This window comes from Thamnophis sirtalis, unplaced genomic scaffold (genome assembly GCF_051295495.1).
Source record: "Thamnophis sirtalis isolate CommonGarterSnake01/CBP01778 unplaced genomic scaffold, rThaSir2_p1.2 scaffold_12, whole genome shotgun sequence".
In the NCBI taxonomy this organism is placed as follows: Eukaryota; Metazoa; Chordata; class Lepidosauria; order Squamata; family Natricidae; genus Thamnophis; species Thamnophis sirtalis.
The window spans coordinates 34,277,114-34,300,738 of record NW_028261392.1 but is presented as its reverse complement, the minus strand read 5'-3'; the positions used below and the strand labels follow the sequence as shown (position 1 = coordinate 34,300,738).

General features: G+C 38.3%; 1 pseudogene; it reads left to right on the top strand.

The window, feature by feature from the left end:
• Positions 1–326: 326 nt before the first annotated feature.
• On the top strand, positions 327–22,662 carry LOC148043291 (acetylserotonin O-methyltransferase-like; annotated as a pseudogene).
• Positions 22,663–23,625: the final 963 nt, after the last annotated feature.

Sequence of the window (23,625 nt, the reverse complement as noted above, 5' to 3'; positions counted from 1 at the left end):
TGTGGGGCAGGAAGCCAATGATTTTCTGTTGTGTCTCCATCCCTGGAAACAGATTCCCCTGGATATCTAGGTGGGCTTCCCCTGCTGGTTTTTAAAATGGTGGTCAAGATGGGCTGAAATGTTAGAATTTTAGTAGGTAACCATTGTCAGATTACTTATTGTATAACTACAGACACTGAAATGGGTTGATGAATTTATTTATGTATTTTTTGTGTTTGATACTGTAACCAACGGAAATTTATGTAGATTGCAATGGTATAGAAATATTATGAATGTGGGAGTGAATGAATGAAATAATTTTCTTGTGTGTTTGACAGAGAAAAACAATGGGTTCACCAGAGGAAAAAGAAAATATTAAAATATTATTTCAGCATCAACATTCATTTATAGTTACAAAGGTAAGGCAAAAAAAATAAATAATGGCATTAAAATGTACAATTTTATTTCTTGGGAGTCTTAAGGATGTGAAACAAACCTCCAAATCATGCAGCTTATGCTCCACTATTTTTTTTTAAATTTAAAGTACAAGAGCCTTTGCTGAACTTTCTGAACTGGCTTTTTCATTTTGCTTACAAGATCATACTTTTTGCTCATTCTGTTTTGGAAATGTTGCTTTTTGTTTTGATATGTTTATTATGTATTACAGTAGTTTATAAGGCTACCTAATTTTCAGATGAAGGAAATCAGATTGGAATATGACAAATAAAGAGATTATGTTACCTTTATTATAAAATCTTGCAGTACTATACCACAGATTGTGTTTTAAAATTTGATGGGAAAAGCTTTAATTTTGGACCATGGCTTTTCTACTTGTTTGAACAAAAGAAATCTGTTCAAAACCTGAAATAAACATTTTCCTCTATCTTTTCTTTTTGATGGCATACTACACCACTAGATTTAGTCTATGAAAACCCAGTTGTGATTTTTTTAAAAAAGTAATTTAGTTGCAAGATGAAAAAAATGTTGTACATGCCCTTTGACCTCTTGCTCAACAGCTACAAGTAAAGCTGGTTGCCATAAATTATGGTTCTTAGACTTTATCAGGGATTGAAGAATTAGGGAGCAATGGCCACCCATGGATGAAAGGTATGCCAAATCTAATCAGCACTAAGCAATTCAATTATTAATCAAATAGAGCAATAGTGTCTTCTGACCACAATTCTGTCAGTAGCTTCTATCACAACAGATCTTGTAGCTCTTGTAGCAAGGTGCTTCTTACTACCTACAAAGCCCTTCATGGTAGTGGATCTGCGTACTTGGGAGACCGCCTCCTGCCAATCACCGCCTCTCGACCCATTAGATCTCACAGATTAGGCCTCCTCCAAGTGCCATCTGCCAGCCAGTGCCGGCTGGCAACTACGCGGAGGAGAGCCTTTTCAGCAGTAGCTCCGACTCTCTGGAACGATCTCCCCGTGGAGATCCGTACCCTCACCACCCTTCAGACCTTCCGCACAGCCCTCAAGATCTGGCTATCCCGTCAGGCCTGGGGGTAAAGAGTATAATCCGCCCCCACCCGAATGTTGAATGAATGTTGCTCGATTTTACTATATATTGTGTTTATATGTCATCGTATGTTTCCCCCTCCCATACAAGTTGTTAGCCGCCCTGAGTCCCCTCAGGGAAAAGGGCGGCCTATAAATAAACTCAACTACAACTACTACAACTCTCTTTAGAGAATGCTTGTAAGGAATTTTAACAGATCAGAGAATTGAGCTGTTTATTCCCTCTACTCTCTTTGCATTCATCTGAGAAGTCAAAAGGAATGGTATCCTAATATTTTCTTGAACATGAATAGTTCTCCATGTGATCCGGCACTAAAAAATGTTGAGGACTCAGAAAGTCCTTGACTTACGACGTAGTGGCTAGCAACTAGCCAAGCTGCGCCCTTATTGGCTAAGGTGCGGCTTGGCTAAACGCGGGCCGCTAGGGGGCGTGCTTATTGGCTTTCCCTGCTTGACAGCTCCATATAAATAGCTGTCAAGCAGGGAAGGTGCTGAATCGCCTGTAAATAGTTCTGACCTGTTAATAAACACTTCTGCGTTCTCCAGTCCTGGCTCCTGCCTCGTCCTTCCGCCGATCCTCTAAAAAAAAAGATACAGGTAATCCTCGAGTTATGAATATAATAGAGCCTGCCAATTACATTTGTAATACAAGAATTTATTGGGGTAAATCACGACAAATGAGTGTGATCACTCCCTGCTTTTGCCCAGGCATTCCTTAATAAGTATAAGTATAATCTTTATTGTCATTGTACTTAAATACAACAAAATTGGTTCGATCAAATGTGCAGGTTGTTAAGTGCACATGAGGTATCTCAGGGTAGGGAAGGCCATGCGGGACCTAGCTATGGAACAAGACACCTGCTTCAGACCACCCCAGGCCTCTCCCTCATGCTCCCTCTGCTGGGTCCCAACAATTGCTTTTTGCGCCGAGACTGGAAGCTTCTGGGGGCAGTGATCTGGCATGAGATCATGGCCGCCAGAAGCTTCCAGTCTTGGAGCAAAAGGCTACTGAGCTCACGTGATCTTGCACTACAGTTCTTTAGGCCTTGGTTCTGAATGAACAGAGGCCTGGATGACATCCACGGCAAAGGGCTTTGGAAATGGAGAGAAGGCCTCGCCGTTTGTAAAGCCTTTTGCTGCGGGTCTCATCCAGGCCTCGGTTCCCAGAGAACAGAGGCCTAAAGTAGTGAGAAATCACACAAAATCAGTAGCATGAGACCTTGCATTACTGATTTTGTGTGAGCTCACACTACTTTAGTCCTCTGTTCCCCACAAATGCACCAAAGCAGCTAAAGGAATCGACGGCTCGCTAGATCATTGCAAGGTAAGTGAGTCTCCACAGGCCCAGATCCTGTGAAGACTGGGCCAAGTTGTGTGTGTGGAGGGGCAAAATAGGCAGGGTATATGTTACTGTGTCTCTGCAGTCGCTGATAAGTGTGAATGACTGCCATAGTGCTGCAATATTCATAACTTTGGGACTGTTTCATAAGTACCAGGGGAGGGGGGAATGTTGTAAATTTGGACTCTAACTGTGGTAACTCAAGGTTTACATGTATCCCAAATTACATAGGAAGCTGCACTTATGTTCAAGCAACTCAGATTTCCTCTTGCAGACTTCCTAGATGAGCAAGCAAACATTAAGAAGGGACAGGACTGGAGAAGGCATGCATTCTCCATCCTGAAGAGAGCGTCTAGCTAGAATTATTGACTTTCACTCATCGTTCATAAGCTATCCAGATCTTTTACATATATTTTGGAGGAGACAAAATTAATTAATTAAAGGAAGATCATCCTCTCCCAAACTTTCTTCTGTTGGTACATCTCTCCATTTCTTTTCAGATAATATCTACTTCCTGTGAACTTGGAATATTTGACTTACTGAGAGAGTCAGATGAATCTCTCTCCTCAGCAATTATTGCTGAACGTTTAAACACCAGTCTCACTGGAATGGAGATGCTGCTGAACTGTTGTGTAACTTTAAATCTTCTGAAAAGAGAACTGAAGGCCAACAGAGGTAACTGGGTTGGAAGCAAAAGTGCCTCAAATGATTTCTAATTATTACATATTAATCTATACCACGGATGGGAAATACTTTGGGGTTGATGTGTCACAGGCCCACTCCCAAACAAAAGAGGAACAATCCTCTCTCCCCCACTCCCAATCAAGGTCACCTTGAAAAGCAGCACTTGGTGGCAGCCCAGGGATGGGCTGGAAGTTGAGGCTCAGGCCCAGATCTCAACCTCATCCCTTAGCCCCACCACTGCCACTGAAAAATTCCACCTGATCCTGTTCCCAAACTCTTATCCTCAGGCTTACTTTCCAGCAAATAAATAAATAAATGTCTGTGTGTTTGTCTGTGTGTGTGTGTTTGTGTCTGTCTGTCTGTCTGTCTGTCTGTCTGTCTATATATATATATTTGTGTTTTTTATTTGTGCTGATAAATAAATAAAGCACAAATAAAAAAACACAAATATAACAAAGGCAACAGTAAAAATATTGGGTTTCTGTCGTGATGGACTCTTGTGACGATATATATTTAGTGTCACAACCCCTGGTAAGCCCCAATTATGGGAGGAAGCTAACAGCTTCCATTATCTGTCAATCGGCTCGTCACAAGAGTCCATCACGACAGAAACCCAAATTTTTACTGTTGCCTTTGTTACACATTTTGTGTTATATTTGTGCTGATAAATAGATAATGGAAGCTGTTAGCTTCCTCCCATAATTGGGGCTTACCAGGGTTTGTAACACTAAATATATACCTTCTTCTTCCCTGGCTTCTGCTGATAAGGAGGAGAACTTGTGGCTTAATGGCTAAGACGTTTGCCTAAGATGTAATATAGCACAGGTTCGAATCCCAGTAAGGGTATGGCTAGCTGATGAGAGCTAAATAGCTTGAAATAGATCTATACTAGTCTCCCTTTATTTATTTATCAGCACAAATAAAAAAACACAAATATAACAAAGGCAACAGTAAAAATATTGGGTTTCTGTCATGATGGACTCTTGTGACGAGTGTGTATACACACACACACACACACACACACACACACACACTTAGTGTCCCAACCCCTGGTATGCCCCAATTATGGGAGGAAGCTAACTGCTTCCATTATCTGTCAATCGGCTAGTTTCTTCAATCTCCAAAGACCACAGAAAAGCACATCCTGTTCTTAAATTTTGGAGGCTTTGTATGCCTTGCAAAAACATGGGTCTCCTGGGTAATTTATAGACACTGAGTAAGAGCACACCACATTTTCAAGAACACATGTTGTCAGGAACTGGTGAATGCTGGCGTGTCACATAAAATATTGTAGCCGGTCACTTTTACAAATGTGTCATTGATTTACTATAACCAGTCTATACCATTCAATTCATACTCATACTATACCTAACTATATTTCAAGCACTGTATTTAAGAATGACCTGGCCGTTATGTTGTCCTATTTGTTGTTTTTTAAAAGTGTAGTACTTTAAGATATTTTTGAGATTTTATAATAGAAGGCATGATTGCAATCATTTGAAACATTTGGGGTGATTGATTACATCCCATAAATCATTGAAGACCACAAGTACAGCAGTGGTGGGATTAAATTTTACTACTGGTTATATGGGCGTGGCTTGTTGCACATGGCATGTCTTGGTGGGCATGGTTTGGTGGGCGTGGCAGGGGAAGGATACTGTAAAATCTTCATTCCCATCGCACTCCAGGAGAAGATTACTGCAAAATCTGCATTTTCTCCTGATCAGCTGGGACTTGGGAAGCAGAGAATAGATGGGGATGGGACCAGGCAGAGGTGGTATTTACTGGTTCTCCGAACTACTCTAAATTTCCGCTACTGGTTTTCCAGAACTAGTCACAACCTGCTGAATACCACTTATGAAACATAGATTTGCTTCAGGGGAGAAATCTACAAGTTTTTCAATGCCCATTACGCATTGCCGCTGTAACTGAGTCCATCCACCTTGTTTCTGGTCATTTTCTCTTTCCTCACATCTTTCCCTGCAGTAAAACATTCTAATAATGTGTCCAAAGTAGGGAAATTTAAGCCTGATCATTTGCTCTCTAAGTGAAACCTCTGGGTTGCTTTGTTCAATGATCAATTTGTTTTGGCTGTCTATAATATTCTCAGATGTAATCGCCAGCACCAACATTCAGAAGTATTACCAATCATGTTTAATAACCCATTGGATTTGTTTTTATTCAAAATATAAGAAATAGTAGATTGAGTAATATAGTTTTACATTTTCTTTTTTGTGTTAGCAATAATCTTAATACTCCTTTCCGTTTCCCTTCATTTTAAGATCTTTATGAAAATACAGAATTTGCTAACCTCTACCTGGCAAAATCAAGTCCAAAATCTCAATATTATAGCCTGAAGTTCTTCTCTGATACGATTTACCCAGGAATGAAATATTTGCCTGATGCAGTGAGGTAGGAATATTATTTTTTTAAAAAACAAATATCACACAAAAGCATGTATGGTAGATAAAACAATTTGCTCTTTTTCAAAATCAATTTTTTTCTCCCCATGCTAGAAGACTTAATATGTCATTGTCATATTTTATTCACTTAATTGATACAATGTGTAGAAACATCATTGTCATTCAGCATAAGTATACTATGTCTTTCCTATTGTTCTTTGCAAATTAAAGAAATCCATCTTTAGGAAATTAAACAATAAAAATTCTCTCATCATTTAATTTTTGTATTAGTTGAATTGATCCACAATGAGTTGTCTTGTGGCGACTTGGCCGCAGTGAGTTGGCCATGGCGAGCTGTCCCATTCTGTGGTCTGATACAGTTTGGCTTTCTAAATTAATGTGAAAAATGCATCTTTACATATCTGAAATGCTGATTAAAATTGTCTGAAATCATTTGAGTTCTTCAATTTGTTTTGATACAGAGATTCACATAGTCTCATTCTAGTTAAACTTTGAATCAAAGCTTCTCGTATTTTAGGTAGAGTACAGGGGTGGGTTGCTACCAGTTTGCACCAGTTTAGGTGAACCGGTAGTGACAATTGGGACTGGATTGCTGAACCGGTAGGGATGGCAGGCTGGCTACGCCCCCGAACTGGTTCCTCGGTCACTTATACTGTTGCCGGCATGTGTTTTTTTTTGTCATTTCATAATGTTCTGTGCATGCGCAGAACAATATACAGGCAACCAATTTCATTGTATTTAAGTACAATGACAATAAAGATTATACTGTCCATGCGCAAGCAAAGCGCAAGCACACGTGAAGCAAACCGGCAGTAATGCAACCCACCCCTGGTAGAGTATCTCCTTGGGAGAGGAGCCTTGTAAAGCCCTTGTGTATCAATCTAAACTTTTAGATCAGAGACTGGCTCTATTTCAAGAATCAGTAAAACAGTGAAAATAAGAGTACCTTTTTTCCCTTGAACAAACTTTTAAATCAATTTAGTAGAAATAATCCCTTGAAATATTCACTGAAAGATAAAACAATAAGAATAAAGAATAAAAAAGAATGCTGCCTTGAATAAAATATTTTTTTCTATTTTGAATGCTATATAGATATTTGTATTTTTTTTAAAATGAAACTGATTTCTGATTAGATGTGTATAGTATTGCACTGCACAACAAAAGTAATTTCTGTTTAGCTGTTTATAGGATTGCATTGCAAAATATTTCAGCTTCAAGTGATCAACCATTTAGAGACTAAGCCATTTGAAATGACTTTTGAAAATAACACAGGGACCTGCATAATATACTCAGTATTTCATGATGGGGGAAAAGAATGTGATAGTCTACTTATGCTGCCTAACCATTTGCTTCTAAAATATCTTTTCAGGGAAGGAAAGAATCAGATTTCATCAATACTTGGTTATTCCTCAAACAATGTATTTGAGGCTTTTTACCGGTAAATCTAATATTTCTCAATGTTTTACTTTTCAAAGAATGGGCAACAAATACATATGTCTATCAAATCTTCCTTGTCCAACTTTGTAAAAAAATGATTAATATTTACAGTACCAATGATTTCTCTGTTTTTTTCTTCTATCTTCAACCTCTTTGTGATGTCACTTGGGTACTATAACTGTCTAAGAATTCCTTTGTAGTGTGGATATGTGGGAAGCTAGAACTACATATAAGGATGAAAGACTAGAAGCACCAAGAAGCAGTCTGATTTTTCCACTTTGGTGTCACCTCTTAGGACAGTGGTTTCGTAGTTCTTGCTGGTACTATCTGACTTCCAAAGGGCATCTTACTGATGTTCTAATGCCTGTATGCAAGAGAGTTATGTCTGCCACATTACATGTTTTCTCTCTGATGACTACCAAGTTAAAACATTATTTATTAATTAATTTATTATTTCTGCCTATTCACACATGGCGACACATATATTACATAATATAAAACCTCATTTAAAACAATAAAACTAATAAAAAAGAATCAAATAATAGAAATAATATAATAATAATATAATAATATAATATAATATAATATAATATAATATAATATAATATAATATAATATAATATAATATAATATAATATAATATAATATAATATAATATAATATAATATAATATAATATAATATAATATAATATAATATAATATAATATAATATAATATAATATAATATAATATAATATAATATAATATAATATAATATAATATAATATAATATAATTAATATAATTAATATAATATAATTAATATAATATAATAAAATAAAATAAAATCACCCCCCCCCCCCATACACACACACCTCCTGCCCCGGGGACAGCACATCACACAAGCCATTTAATGGGCTCCATCTCACTCTGGATTCTCCAGGCCTGGAGTGGGGCCATTCTAATCTCTGGGGGGAATGATGTTCCAGAGAGAGGGAGCCACCATGGAGAAAGCCTTTATTCTGGGTCCCACCACGTTATCTCCCATGGGGATGCGACCTGCAACATGCCTCTCCGCTCTGATGGGTTGGGTAGATGTGACTGGCAAGAGAAGGCCCCTCAGATAAACTGGTCCCAAGCCATGAAGGGTTTTAAAGCTGACAACCAGTACCTTGAATTGCACCTGGAAGCAAATTGGCAGCCAATGCAGCTCCCGCAGGAGAGGAGATACATGTGCACACCAGGTCTGCACAAAATCATATGGGCCGCTGCACTTTGCATCAGCTTCCGGATGCTCTTCAAGGGCAGCCCCGTGTAGAACACATTGCAATAGTCAAGACGGGAAGTGATTAGGGCATAAGTGACTGTTAATATATTCGTTAATATAATGTTAATAATATAGCCTTCTATTTAGAATCTAGAGATTTGGTGAACAGAAGATAAAATATATTATAATACAATAAATATATTATATTACATTATATTTATAATAATATAACATAACATAATAATCTATAGCAGTGATGGCTAACTTTTTTGTCCTCACGTGCCAAAAGTGTGCACGTATGTGCAACAATGCATGTGCCCACACACAATAATGCAATAGATGTATAACACCCCCCTATGTGCCCCGTCCCTCTGTATATGCACATGTGACTCTCCTGTGTTCTCCCTGCCACCCACGCATGCGTGCATGGCCCCATCGGGCCGCATTTTGGGCCTAGCAGAGCTGCCTGCGGCCTTCTGGGACCAAAAATTTGTGCATGCAAGAGATGTGCCGCACACACCCCAAAGTGCACATGTGACCACCCCCCCCATGCAGGCGTGTGCATCTTCCACATGCACGGCAGAGACCCGAAAATCAGCTGGCTGGTGGGAGTTGCGCATTCATGCACAGTGGACTGAACTGGGCAATGGCTCGTGTCCCTACAGAGAGAGCTCCGCATGCTACCTGTAGCATGCATGCCATAGGTTCACCACCACGGATCTATAGTATAATATAGTATAATATAATGTATTGTGTAATATAATGCATAGTTTAGTATAGCATAGCATAGCATAGCATAGCGTAGCGTAGCATAGCATAGCGTAGCGCAGCACAGCATAGCATAGCAGTTATGATATTTATGATATTGTTCACCAAATCTAGATTCTAAACAGAAGGCTGTATTATTAACATTATTTTGGCTTGTTAATTATCAGAGAGAATACATGACAGGTGGCAGACACATCTCTCTTGCATACATATAATATTTTATGTATGTTATGTAATATGTATTAATATTTATTATATATCATATCATATCTGTTAGGTAATATTTATCATATTATATGTAATATTACCTGTTCATAACTTGTACAAAGAAATTTAAACCTAAGACTTCAAAAAAGAAAAAAAAACATTATTCTTGCTACCCAAAGTCCTCTGGAGATGAGTGGCCAATAGATTTAAATACATAAATAAATAATAACAATAAAACTCTAGACATCTGGATTACTGTGCATAAAACAGAAGTAAAATATTTAGTGCAAATTCCTCCTTAGCACAAATTCTATATGTATAAATAAAAGTTTTCTGTAGCAAATGAACCCATGTTTCACTTTTCTGGATTTTTCCAGCTTCGTGGAGATTTCCAGAATTCAGAGGCTGTTAGAAATAATGGAAGTATTTCCAGCCTTTCTCTGTCCTTCTTTTCCTAATCCCTTTTTAATGAAAATATTTTTTTATATGAATTTTCTGATAGCAATTTTTTTCTATATCAATATCAGATGGGCTAATCTGAACCCCAACCAGGCCTCAACCCCTGGTCCATGAACCGACACCAGTCTGCAGCATGCCAGCAACCAAGCCGTGCAAACAAATGAAGCCCCATCCACAGGCTGCAGGCTGCATGCAAAACCATACTCCCTCCAGTCTGTGGAAGAACATTTCTCCATGGAACTGGTCCCTGGAGCCCACTGCTTTAGGTGACCGACAGACATCTCTTTCTCCCAGGGATGTGGATTATAAGAAAGTCTGAAATCTGTGTGCAAGCAACATTCACAACACTGTCTAATTGGTTTTTGATCTGAACATGTGAAATCTGCAATGAAAGCTAGCACAGAGACTGTGAAATAGAATTGATTTCCCTTATCACATATTATCAAGTTAATATCAGTATTTGAAGTTGGTGTAGAACAGGGGTAGTCAACCTTTTTATACCTACCGCCCACTTTTGTATCTCTGTTAGTAGTAAAATTTTCTGACCACCCACTGGTTCCACAGTAATGGTAATTTTATGAAAACCTAATGAAAATGTTTAAATAATGCTATGACATTTTTTTAAAAAGTCAATTAAATTTTTTAAAAAAAGGAAAGTGCTTCAGTATTGGACAAAACCCCTACCGTCCACCATGAAAGCTGGAACGCCCACTAGTGGGCGGTAGGGACCAGGTTGACTACTACTGGTGTAGAACATCAAGGCTTCATAATCTTTGGATTCTTCTTGGTAAATTAGAAATTACATTTGTAGAGAGGTGCTCTTTTCTATGTAAAAAAAAATAAGTTTATTGTGTAAATTTCAATCTAGGTCAGAAGAAAACATCGAAGTCGCCTTCAGGTATTTCAATGAGGCTTGGAGTTTGCATGGAAGAGAAGTACTGACTGCATTTGATCTTTCTGAATTTGAATTCATTTGTGATATAGGTGGTAAGTATCACAAATTCTTAGACACTTTGCTTGATTATTAATTAGACTTTTTAACATTTGAAAAGGGGGTTAGGTTCTATGACTTTTTAGATTATTTCACAAATACTATGTTTTCAGGATTGAAAGAGTAGAATTCTTGAGAGGTTAAAAGTTTACTTTGCCAAATAAGTTTTCAGAGCTTTTCTTAAAAAGATTTACTCACAATTATTGGCAAGTTTTAAAGGGCTTAACTAAGCACTATTCGTGGATGCCTCCCATCTTTTTCCCCTGATTTTTCCTCTCTTGCCTGGATTGAAATTATCAAACTTTATGAATATGGAAAAACAAAACAAAAATCTGAAGTCTGGAACAAAGTTGACTAAGGACAGAAAGCGCACAGAATTGCATTTGTCCTGGTAATGCCTTGAGGATGCAGAATGCACTGTTTAAAAGTCTGATACTGGACCACTGGACTTTGGGTGCCTATTCACATATATAATGCATTTATGTGCACAATATATTAATAAAACATTACTAGATACTGTCAATTGCCAGTACATTTGTTGTAAAGATCAAGTACTTCTGCTGACCCTCATCCTTGGAGACTCAAACTTGAAACACTGAATTATCCTGACTATATGGGTGTTTTTGTGTAGCCTTCCCATACATTGTTTATTCCTATACACTAGACAACAATCGCTGATTTTATCACCAAAAAAATTATTTTTTTATTTTAGGTGGGCCAATTTGCTTGGGGGACTGCTAATTTAAGAAGATAAAAGAAGAGGATTAACTTTAAGAAAGCTAATCTTGTATGGGGCTGCAAGCAGTGGCAGTAGGATGGATTAATTTTAATCGTGCTTAGATTTCAATGAGTCCACTGAGAAATGATGGTTTAGGTCAGGAGTGTCAAACTTGATTTCATTGAGGGCCGCATCAGGGTTGTGTTTGATCTTGGTGGCCTGGGGTGGGTGTGGCCAGTGTGGGTGTGGCCAGTTCGATGTCATTCATGTTGGGGGTGCCTGTGGAGGCCTAAGCACTTTGTCAGCAAAAATGAGCTCCCAAGCTCTGTTTTCAGCTGCAATGGGTTCCTGCAATCCTTGGCCAGCGAAAACGGAGGTTGGGAGGGCACTTGTGGCTCTCATGAGCTTCATTTTCACTGGCAGAGGCACCATGAGCCTCTGTTTCCAAGGTGGCCTGTGGGCCAGATTTAAGCACCCTGCAGGCTGGATCTGGCCCCCAGGCCTTGACTTTTACACCTCTGATTTAGGTATCTATTAAAAGAAGGCATGGAAAGGGAAGCCACAGGAAAAGGAATGAGAAATAATAGCTAATAGGATAGATTTTTGAAAAACGGAAAAGCCCATTGAAAAAGACTAAAGGAAATGGGCCTATAGTTTTTAATTTGGGTACGGTCAGCTCCAGCTTTAGGCAAAAGGGTTATATAGGCCTCAGCCCACGATTTCGGTGTGATAGAATCCTAAGGTGACCAGATTTTCAGATTGGAAAAGAGGGACGCCCTTGACGGGGGGGGGGGGGGGGGGGCTTGATTAAAAAAAAATTTTTTTGTCAAAAGGTCACCCCAGGACACTGAAACCAGCATAAATACGAATCTGTTGCCAAACAAAATTTTGATCACGTGACCATGAGGATGCTGCAACGGTCGCTAAGTGTGAAAAATGGTCGCAACGGTCGCTAAGTGTGAAAAATGGTCATCAGTCACTTTTTTCAATGCCATTGTATCTTCCTGATTATTAAAAGTGCAAATTCACTCAGTGTCAATCATGACTCCTGAGTCCATTTCAAAGTATTGTGCATAGAAATTTTAAAAATGGCTTGTTTCAATTTATTTTGGATAGAATCTTTTTTTAAATAGTCTAAGACAATTTAAAAAAAGAATCAACACAGAATACCACTATTTTAAAAAATCATATGCACAATAAATAAAATATTATTTTAAAATACATTAAAAAAATAAAAGAAAAAACCCGGCTCACTTACCAGCAGGCAGGCAGAGTCAGCAGATCTTCGTAGCGATGGATGGAAGCACACAGGCAGCCTATATATACGCAACTGCAGTAACAATGACAATGATGAAGGATTGGATTGAGTTAAAGAATAAAAGAATTCTGATCTTAGAAGGCCATGACCTGCAGGCAGGCTGGCATAATTTCTTATGGAATGAATGACAAACATAAAACGCACAAATACTTTCAAAATCATTTAATTAGAACTTTACTGCAACAATGGCTCAAAATCAAAAAAATCCACTATGTGAAAACCCCAAATTGGCTATCATCAACAGAAAGAATGACACACCCAAATTTTACAGATTGGAACAAAATTCTAAGATACAGAGATCTAATTGACAGACAGGGAAATTTAAAAACAATTGAAGAATTGGCAGATCAGAATATGAAAGGTGATTGGCTAACCTACCTCCAAATTAAAACTAAATACAATAAAGACACTAAAATATATGGTATTGAAACAGAACCACACGAATTGAATAAAATTATTCAAAGTCTGGACAGAAAGATGATAGGGAAAATATACAAATTCCTCTTGAAGTATCAAATGGAAGAGGAAATTGGAAACTGTAAAAGAACCAATGATAAAATGGGCACAGAACTTTGGCTATAACATTGAACTAGACAAATGGGAAAAATTTTGGGGAATAAATTTAAGAATGACACTATCAATCCCATACAAGGAAAACCAGTACAAAATGCTTTATAATATAGATGGCATCTGGCACCGTCAAGGTTGGCCAAAATTTCAACAAATACCTCGCTAAATTGCTGGAAATGTGATTCAATACATCATGGCACATATTATCATTTATGGTGGACTTGTGAAGAGGCAAAAAAATTCTGGAAAAGGATCAAAAATTGGTTGGAAGAAATAACAAAGGTTAAGTTAGATTGGAAACTTGAACTCTTTCTATTAGGAATTATACCGACGAAATACAAAAAAGAAACACAATATCTAATATTACGCATACTTACAGCAGCAAGGATAGCTTTTGCCCAGAAGTGGAAAAATAAACTAAACCTAAATGAAGAAGGGAGCCCCGGAAGCGAGAGGAAGTTCTCTGCGGGCGGCTGCCGCTGCCCCCACCCTCTCCTCCTGCCGTGGCGATCCCATTGATTCACGAACGGACTCCACGGCAGGAGGAGAGGGTGGGGGCAGCGGCAGCCGCCCGCAGAGAACTTCCACGCGGTTCAGGGGCTTCTGCTGGGCGGCGGGAGCCCCGGAAGCGAGAGGAAGTTCTCTGCGGCCGGCTGCCGCTGCCCCCACCCTCTCCTCCTGCCGCGGCGATCCCATTGATTCATGAACGGACTCTGCGGCAGGAGGAGAGGGTGGGGGCAGCGGCAGCCACCCGCAGAGAACTTCCACGCGGTTCAGGGGCTTCTGCCGGGCGGCGGGAGCCCCTGAACCGCGTGGAAGTTCTCTGCGGGCGGCTGCCGCTGCCCCCACCCTCTCCTCCTGCCGCAGAGTCCGTTCGTGATCGTGAATCAATTTGGGATCGCCGCGGCAGGAGGAGTGGGTGGGGGCAGCGGCAGCCGCCTGCAGAGAACTTCCACGCGGTTCAGGGGCTTCTGCCGGGCGGCGGGAGCCCCGGAAGCGAGAGGAAGTTCTCTGTGGGCGGCTGCCCCCTCCCTCTCCTGCCGCGGCGATCCCAAATTGATTCACTCAGCCGGGGCGGGCGGAAAATAAAATTCTCTGATTAGATTAGAATTAGATTACTCACCAGTGAGTAAGCGCAGCTACAACCCCAAAAGACGAAAGGAAATGGAGACTCGCGCAGGCGTGCTCAGCTAAGTGGAGTCCAGCCAATCAGTGAGCTGGTTGGGATGGAAAATTTTCAGCACGTGGTGTGCTGAAAATTTCCCATCCCAGCCAGCTCACTGATTGGCTGGAGTCCAGGCCAATCCAATCAGTGAGCGGCAGGCTGGGCTGGCTTAAATTTGTAGAGAACGGAACGATGAGCCAGCCCAGCGAGCTAGCAGCTGATGGGCGGGGGAGTGAGGGAGTTGCGAGCAGTGCCAAAAAAAGCGTGCTTTTTAAAGAAGCGGGCGGGACGCGGGAAAATGCATGAAAAAGCGGGGCTGTTCTGCCAAATCCGGGACGTCTTGTCACCCTATAGAATCCGTCAAGACAGCATTAAATATTACTATCATCTCTTGTCCTAAGATTTCCAAAAACGTTTTATAGATTTCAACTGGCAAACCATCCATGCCAGGAGTTTTGTTGTTTTCCATTTTTTTGACTGCCTTTTCTAATTCATCTATTGTTATCTTTTGGTTTAGTACCCCTTTCGCTTCATTTGAGATCGTACCCAAATTAAAAACTATAGGCACATTTCACTTTTGAATGTGGATTATAAAATCTTTGCAGCTATACTGGCAGATAGACTTAAATTCTTCCTTAGTAAATTTATACACCCTGATCAGAACGGCTCCCTGCCATCAAGGCAATTGAAAGATAATGTTAGAATTATTTTGGATGCCTTAGAATATTATGAAGCCCGGCCAGATAAACAAGTGGCCTTTATGTTTCTCGACGAACAAAAGGCTTTTGATTGGGTAAATTGGAAGTTTATGTTGTCACAATTAGAAAATATGAAGTTTGGAGAAAACTTCTTAAATGCAGTTCGGACAATTTATGTACGACAAACTGCGACATTATTGGTAAATGGAGAAGAGGCGGGCGATATTGAGATTGGTAAAGGAACAAGACAAGGATGTCCATTATCCCCCCTACTGTTTATCCTTACATTAGAACCCCTTCTTAGAATAGTGAGGAGTGATATACAAATTAAAGGGTTACAAGCTAAAGCTCAAGAATTCAAGGTCCAGGCTTTTGCTGACAACCTTGTTTTTATTCTGGAGGATCCTATGGCTTCTGGGATACAACTTCTATGTAAAATAGAGGAGTACGGTATGATAGCGGGGCTACATATAAATAAAGAGAAGACAAAACTGTTAATTAAGAATATGACTCTGAACCAGAAAAGGGAAGTACAAAGCCTGCTAGGGATTAACATGGCCCATAAAATACAATACTTGGGAATTTGGCTCACGGAGAGATGTTCCTCTATCAAAGTAGATAACTATATGAAATTACTACAACAGGTATCTAAGGACATGACTAATTGGAGTAGTAAACAACTATCTTTGATGGGCAGGATTGCGACAGTTAAGACACATGTACTATCGATTTTTTTTTTTTCAAATGGCACCAACTAAAACAAGTTTTTTTTAAACCCTTGGAGACAATAGTGGCTCGATTTATATGGCAAGGCAAGAAAGCACAAATCAAAGCCCAAATGTTGCAAAAATGTAAAGAACTGGGAGGTTTCGGAGTACCCAACTGGGAAGCATATTATAATGCTGCAATTATGACATGGGTGAAGGATTGGGTGACGTTGAGTAGAAGGCACCTATTGGCTATAGAGGGACACGACCTCCCCCAGGGATGGCACGCCTCCCTCTGGCAAGAAAGAGATACCCCCCATAGGTACTTCATGGGACATTATATTCGGAAGATTTTGATGGGGGTGTGGGAAAAGATGAGGAAAAAATACTATCTTAGGGTTCCGTGCTGGTTGGCACCGTTAGAGGCCTTAACGCATCCCAGTGTATTTAATTGGACAAGAAACATAACATATAAAGACATTATGACAGAAGATGGCAACATGAAAACAAAGATGGAATTAGAGCAGCAGGGCAGGAATCTGGAATGGTGGGAATATTTACAGATTAGAAATCGGTTTAAAAGCAATAAGGTACGGTTTGGGATCTATCCAAACCCTCAGGGGCTAGATAAGATTTTGTTTAGTGGAGATAAGAAAATGTTATTGAAGATTTATCAGTTTTTGACCTGTCAAGATGCTAAAGAAGAGATGGATAAAAGCCTTCTAATAACATGGGAGAGAAACTTTGGTTATGAGATTGAAATGGGCAAATGGTGGGATCTATGGAGTAAGACTATTAAACTTACAATATCTACAGCATTTAAAGAAAACATATACAAGATGGCTTATAGATGGCACCTTCCCCCAACGAGGTTAGCCAAAATGTTTCCTGGGTTATCTCCACTGTGTTGGAAATGTGGAAGAAGGAATGGCACATTCTACCATATTTGGTGGTCTTGTACTGAGGCCACGAAATATTGGAGAAGGATTCAAAATGGCTAAAAGAGGTTACCGGGGCAAGCATGGAATGGAAACCCGAGAATTTTTTACTAAGCATACAACCAGAAAACATAAGTAAATCTATATGGTATTTGAGCCTACATATAATTGTGGCTGCAAGAATAATCTATGCACAATTTTGGAAATCTACTACCATACCGCCGGAAGATGCCATAATTAAAAAGATCTATGAATGTGCAGAAATGGACAGAATGACGGGTTGGCTGAGGGACAAAGGAGAAATGGAACATTATCTTAGCTGGAACCTATGGTATAGGTGGGCGACAAGGAGAACAGCAGGGACTTAAAACGGGGAAAGTTAAATAGCAGTTGTTAACAATGGGAACTAAAAGTGAACATGGGTATTGTAGTAGATCCCTGAACTTTGTAACGAGAAGATGTTGCTTAGAGACTAAACAATGAGGAAGAAAAAAAAAGTTGGGCTGTGAATGACTGTCACCGCGGGGGGGGGGGGGGGGAGGGGGTTGTATGTTTAAAACTGTATTTGTATTTGTATGTTTTATCCTTAAAAAAATGTATAACCAATAAAGACTATTTAAAAAAAAAGACTAAAGGAAAACATTTTACAAAAATGAAGGAGAGAAACTATTTAGGTAATATATTTATTAGAATATATCTTCTGTTTATTGCTGTATGGAAACTAGAAAACAGACTTTAATGTTGTAAGTAAGTGAGGTAGTTGAAGAATCTTAAAACAGCAAAACTGAAAAACTGTTTGAAATATATATTTCTAAATTTTATTTTATATAGTTCTTTCTTTTTATTTTGTCCTTTTTTCAAGGAAGCTGTGGTGCCTTATCTAAGGAACTGATTGCAATGTATCCAAATTGTACTGTGACACTTTTTGACCTCCCTGAAGTAGTGGAAACATCAAAGAAATATAATGCCCTCCCAGCAGCATCGCAGATTACTGTCCATGGAGGTAAACTGGAGTTTATTCTAGCATTTCTGCCAATGTCAGAACATGATGAGATGGAAGAGCTTATTTTGCTTTAAATGGTAGACAGGGAGAATAAAGTATTCTTTCAGGATGATCATATTTTAAAATGTATCTTAATTATTTCATTTCAGGGGATTTTTTTAAAGATCCAATTCTTGAAGCAGATTTGTACATTTTGGCCAGGATCCTGTTTGATTGGAATGATGAAAAGTGTCTGAAGCTGCTAAACAAAGTGTTTAATGCCTGTAAGCCTGGTATGTACCTATGTTGCTATATTTATGAAAACTGCAGACTACGGCAGGGGAGAACAATCCTCTATACTTTTGTATACTATTTTGCATACTTCTACTGTTGAGAGAACAAAGGAATTTAGAAGTAAACCACTGGCTCAGTGGTTACTGCTGCCAAGATTTGGATTCCTTTGGATTCCTAGACCACGGTCTGCATTACCTCCATGAAAGGTTTCTGTCAAGGGATGGGCTGCTGCACCTCACAAAAACGAGGAAGAATGTTTTTGGTAAACCACTGGCTAAACATGTCAGGAGCATACACTAAAAATGAGGGTGGAGGGTTTGATCAGTCTTTAGGATCTTTGAGACTTAATTCCAAAATAAACCTCAACATAATCAAACCACATAATGAAATAGAGAGTGATGGGAAGGATGGAAAACTGAGTTACAAAGTAGGAGATATAAGAAATATATGCAAGATCAGCCCTAAAGAATTGAAATGCCTATATACTAATGCTCAAAGTTTAGGAATTTAGGGAACACACAGGGTGAATTTGAGGCACTAGTACATGAAAGCAAATATGATATAGTTTTCATTACTGAAACTTGATGGGATGAAACCCATTATTGGAATGTACTGATGGAAAGATACAAACTATTCAAAACAAAATAGTCCCAAGAAGGAGTTGCATTATATGTAAATGTTCATTACATCTCTAATGAAATGTACATAACCAAGGATGAAAACCTCCTGGAATGTATATGGGTAAAAGAAAAAAGAATGACATTGCTATAGGCATATACTACAGGCCACCCAATCAAATAGAAGAAATAGATGAACTTTTTACTAACCAATTAATCAATGTATATAGGAAACTCACCACAGGGAGACTTTAACTATCTATGAGATCAATCAGGTAATTTTAAAATTCAGTATAAGGCAAACACATAAAATATAATCCAATCAGTATCTTAAACTACAAAAGAGCTGATTTTGACAAATTCAGAGTGAACCTAGGACAGATTCCCTAGATAAAAATCTTAAAGGGGAAAACAACTCAAGAAGCTTGGAAACTTTGAAAAGTATGATCATAAAAGCCCATGACAGCATAATACCATTGTAAAATAAAAATAAGAAATCCAGGAAGAAGCCAGTATGTTTCACAAATATTCCTTGATAAACTGAAGGACAAAAAGAATAAGTACAAAAAGTGGAAAGAGGGACATATAACTAAGGCAGAATACCAGCACATAGCCTGAATTTGCAAAAATGAAGTCAGGAAATCTAAGGTGCAGGAGTGGTTAGTTGATGGCCACTCTATTTTCTAGTATAACTTCTCAAATCTAAGTTCCTGATTCAGGGCCTCCGGGGCTTGTGAGGTGGTATTTAGACTCTTTGCAATTATGAAAGCGAGGCTGTTAATATTGTGGGCATTGCGAGTGGTTAAACCTGGGACATCAATATTGAGATGGCAAAAGCAACTTATTCGGCTTTGCTTGGTAGAATGGCACTTGAATCACAATTGGAAGTTAGGAGTTGGGGGTCCCTTTTTCTCCAGTCCCAATGATCTGGGGAAGGGGGAAGAATGGTAGCTACACTTCCTTGCACTCTGTAGAGTTGGCAGGAACCTATGAGTATACACATTTCCTGAATAGGTGAAACCACCCTAGGAAAACCTAGAAAAGATGTGGAGACTCTAGAAAGAGTGCAGAGAAGAGCAACAAAGATGATTAGGGGACTAAAACATATGAAGAATGGTTGCAGGAGCTGGGTATGTCTAGTTTAATAGAAAGAAAGACTAGGGGAGACATGATAGCAGTGTTCCAATATCTCAGGGGTTGCCACAAAAAAGAGGGAGTCAAACTATTTTCCAAGACACCTGAGGGTAGAACAAGAAGCAATGGGTGAAAACTAATCAAGGAGAGAAGCAACTTAGAACTGAGGAGAAATTTCCTCACAGTTAGACCAATTAATTAGTGGAACAGCTTGCCTCCAGAAGTTGTGAATGCCCCAACACTGGAAGTCTTTAAAAAGATGTTGAATAGCCATTTGGCTGAAACGGTATGGGGTTTCCTGCCTAGGCAGGGGGTTGGACTAGAAGACCTCCAAGGTCCCTTCCAACTCTGCTATTGTATATCGTAAATCGTAAAACCTGATGTACGGGAAGGAGAAGGGGATCGATGTCTTCACTGTAGTTATAGTACAAAGGGGTGCCCCAGGTTTGCTGGATAGCTTTGCTCCTGCTAGGCAGAACTCTGTGGCATTCATGATTTCTATGATGTCCTGGTTGCATCTCCCCTGTTTTTCATAATTCACTTGTTTGTAGACTAGCGATAGACCTTTTATTTAAAAATAAATTTTATTAATTTTCTATTAATTACATTTCTTAGTGCTTAATAAACATCATATTGTCTGGGTATTTAATTTGTTTAACAATACAGATTCCATTCTTATTCTCCACCCCTTTTTTCCAACCACTGGTAAAAGAAGTTCCATATTTGATAATATTCTGTGTCTTCTTTCTGTTTGATTTTCAATGTAAGTCTATCCATTTCTGCACAGTCTAGCATCTTCTTAATTATTTCTTCATCTTGCGATGTTTCTTCATCTTTTCAATATTGTGCGAAGATAATCCTCGCTGCTGTTAAAACATGTAATACTAAATACATAATTTTCTTATCATTTTTTTCTGAAATAATCCCCAATAAAAATAGTTCAGGTTTAAAATTGACATGTTTCCCTATTATCTTTTATAGCCATCTATGTATTTTTGCCCAAACCTTTTTTTTTAGCACAAGTCCACCACATATGATAAAATGTGCCCGTTTTTTTTAAATTACATTTCCAACATGTGCTAGACATATTTTAAAACATTTTAGCTAACCTAGCAGATGGTAAGTGAAATCTATAAAACATTTTATATAAATTTTCTTTATAAGAAGTTACCATTGTTAATCTATAGTTCCTTTCCCATAAATTTTGCCATTTCTTTAATTCTATGTTATAGCCAAAGTTCCCCCATTGTACCATTATCAAACAGTGTTGGTCCTTTATAAAAGCCATATTTTTCATATCTATATCATCAAGATATAGATAATTTTATATCTATATCATCTAGATATAGATACATATAGATGTATTTGCAATTGAGGCCACCATGATAGTATAATATCCTATTCTTCAAGCTCTTGCTTTGATTTAAATTTCCCTTCAATGTCCAAAATGCCTTTGTATGTTATGATTTTTTCAAGCTTCACCAGATTTGGGATTGTATAGGCTTCTTATACATCACTGAGAACCATTCTGGAATTTTCAAGTATATTCTAGGCTTTATTTTTCCCCATATCGATATTGGTGAGTTTCTTACATAGTGATTTTGAAAGTGTCTATGAATTTTATTTTTCTCATACCATATGAAGGTGTTCCACCCTAATTGTTCAAGTCTGATAAATTTAAAATTTCCAAATAGTGAGGTAGCCCTTTAGATATTGCTCCAAGGACTCCAATTAGAATCAGGACAACACACCATTTCTTTTTCCACAGTCGCTTAACTTCAAGTTGCAAGTCCCGGTACTTTGTGATTTTTTTCTTGCTGTTTATCTTCAATTCGTGTATCTCCAGGTATTGCAATGTCAATGAACCATACTTTTTTCTTTTCAACTATTGTTATGTCAGCTGTGTTGTGGGCCAAGTGCCTGTCAGTCTGAATTCTGAAGTCCCACAAGATCTTGACTTTCTCATTCTCTAAAACCTTCTGATTATTATTATTATTATTTACATTTTGACAGGTGGTGGAGTATTAATAGTGGAACCAACATTAGATAAAGACAAGATTCTACCTTTTCCTATTGCCATGTAGTCCATCATAGTGCTGCTTATTACTGAAGGAAAAGTACGGACCCCATCAGAGTACCGTTCATTCCTCAGCACAGCTGGCTTCAGAGATATACAGTTAAAGAAAGGAAATATATATGATGTCATTTTTGCCAGAAAATAGTGTTGCTGAAGTTGCTTCATGCCTGCCAAATGTTGAAAGAAAATTATTCCAATATACTGTACAGTGTGTACTGACTTTGATTATATAGTGATATGACTGTTTACTTTCATCTTGCCTGAAGTTATCAAAGTAAATTGGAGATCCCTGTCTTAGATGTTATATGTGGAGGTTTAAGGAATATGAAATGTAATGTTTGGAATTTTGACTTCACTTTCATGACAATATCTGATCTGGAATTTCACTATCTATTATTTTTTGGTATTAGCCTTAGAAAGGGGATGACATTTTTGATAAGAGATGTCCAGAATTAGAATATTTGACATCAAAGCTATATAAGTAATTTATACTACTTTTAAATATTTTACATTGATTTCTAGTGCACAGAGATATTTAGTGGAGCAGGTTGACATTTTTTTTATAAAGGACATATCTCATATGCATTCAATGATAATATTGCAGGAGGCATTTGATACAATTTACTCTTTGAAATTTGCCCACTTGACTTCATAAGATTGATGTAAAAGCATACAGAGCTCAATCTTTCTCATCCCTCTCCTCTTCTCCCCTTTCCCTTTGTAAGATTTTGATTCCTAGCATCTGTCTGGAGAAGCCCCTGGGTTTGCATCTGAGATGGGACTAGGACGTAGGGTCTTCAGTTCCTAACCTTCATGACTTAACTATTGCACCAAACTGTCTCTCTCCGATAAAATTAGAATATGTAATGAGCCTTTAGAAAAGGGGACTTGTTCCCACATCATATGTGAGGCTTATGTAATGATGTTTTTAGAGCTAGTACTTAACTTATAGACTGAATAAGTTATTGCTTGCTATCGTTCCTAAATATAGATGAAACGATCTTAACTACAATTCTCACAGGAGGATTAAAGAAGAGATTATCAACAAAAATAATTTCTGTATGTTCTTTTCTCTCTAACAAATGCCAAGTTTCTGTTAACATTGGAGTATTTAGAGTTTTTTTAGCAACATATATTCTGTATAATATGAAATAACTAAGGTGGCCTTGGATATAGGAAAAACTTTTGATATGATGATAAACAATTAATAAAATAAAAGATAAAAGCAATTAATAAACGATAAAAATCCATTTGCATCCTGTTTAATTTTATTTAATTTTTTGGATTAAAATGTATTATTCCAGTCCTGATTGAATATTTAGTAATAGTATTTTTGATATACAGAGGAACT